This window comes from Hipposideros armiger, unplaced genomic scaffold (genome assembly GCF_001890085.2).
Source record: "Hipposideros armiger isolate ML-2016 unplaced genomic scaffold, ASM189008v1 scaffold_12, whole genome shotgun sequence".
Lineage (NCBI taxonomy): Eukaryota > Metazoa > Chordata > Mammalia > Chiroptera > Hipposideridae > Hipposideros > Hipposideros armiger.
This window is the reverse complement of record NW_017731362.1, coordinates 5661955-5663598: the sequence shown is the minus strand read 5'-3', so window position 1 is coordinate 5663598 and position 1644 is coordinate 5661955.

Here is a 1644-nt window from a genome sequence, read left to right as displayed (position 1 = left end):
TCAACGCCTTAATGTTGGCATTTAATATTTGGGTCAAGGCAGAGAACAAGCTTTTTATCTGGTTTAAAGAAAAACATAATTAGTGTTTTTAAAGTATGTAAGCCCTTTGTCTTTTAAATGCTAAATTTAAATGTGTTTGCTTATCAATGTATTGTATTTGTATCACTTGCTACTTCTATCTAATGATACATCATTTAACAACTTTGGTCCTCAATGTTCTCATCTGTAAAATGGAGACAGTATCTGCTTGTAGCAGTCAGTTTTTAGTTGTGTGGAGAAGAAAGCAATACTTGCTGATTCAAGCACAAAAAAACTTATAAAATGATATTGGATCTCTCTAAGGACATAGAAAACTAAGTTTGGATGTCAATGATAAAGTCCAAAATCATACTGCAGCATTTGGTTCCATTGAGGCATCACTGCCACCAATACTGGGCACAGACACTTATACCTCTGCCACTAAATGGTTGGATGCAGCTGCTCAAAACATCACACTGCTGCCTGTGGAAACCAGGTATGACTATAGTGCTTCCGCCTCTCACATCAGGATATACAGAGGGTGCCAAAAAAATGTATATACATTTTAAGAAAGGAAAAACCTGTATTAAAATTAAGTTAATGGTAACCACTTTGAGTACCTCTTATAATTGCAGAAGTCAAATGTGACTTGTATTCATCTTTTGTTATCGGTATATATTGAGTATTACAATTTTAACACAGTTTTCCTTTCTTAAAATGTGTAAGGGCTGGCCGAGTAGCTCAGTTGGTTAAGAGCTTGCTCAAGAGTGCGAGCTCTGAACAACAGGGTCGCCGGTTTGATTCTCACATGGGCCCGAGCTGAGTTGCCACTGAGCTGCCAACGGGTGACAGGATAGCTCAGCTTAAAAAAAAAAAATGTGTATACCTTTTTTTTGGAACCCTCTGTATTTTTTTGAGTCTTGACTCTGATTGGCACAACCTACAACATGTGCCTATGTCCTGTGTGTAATGGAGTACCAAATAGTAAGCAATGGCACTGTTTTACACATGTATTAAAACCATCACATTATTTTTTTATTATTTCACAGATTGACCAAGTTAATTTTTTTACGCATTATTTCTATTCATTTTTGTGTTATAATATGTCAGAGAATCTATTCTGATTTGAAGTTAAATTGCCACACACCCTCCAGGGATATTTATTTTATCTGTAGAAATCTTTCAGTGATTAAATAGGAGAGAGGGTTGCACTGGATAGAATCTTATCACCAAAGAAACACATTTCCACTATAAATAAAATATTTGTCCTTTTGTTCAAATACCTGAATCCTACCATACAGAGATTAACAGAAACCACTGACTTGCTATCCCCTTGCTGTGGTGAGAGGGAAGGGAGGAGGTATTTTTGTAATTCAAGGCAGTTTTCTGAGAGCACAAAAGTATTCTAGGGACACAAAAATAAATTTCAGTGGTCCAACAAGTAATGTAAATGGAGACTATAGGGCATGGCAAGGCCTGTGATATTCAAATTTAATTTAAAAAATAATAACAACAATGCCAAGCTAGCCAAACAAAACAGCTACAAGTGCCCAGCTTGGCTCTCAGCTGCCAGCTTGCTCTTCCTGTTAAGGTCTATAAGGGCTGACTTGCTTTTTTTTTTTTTTT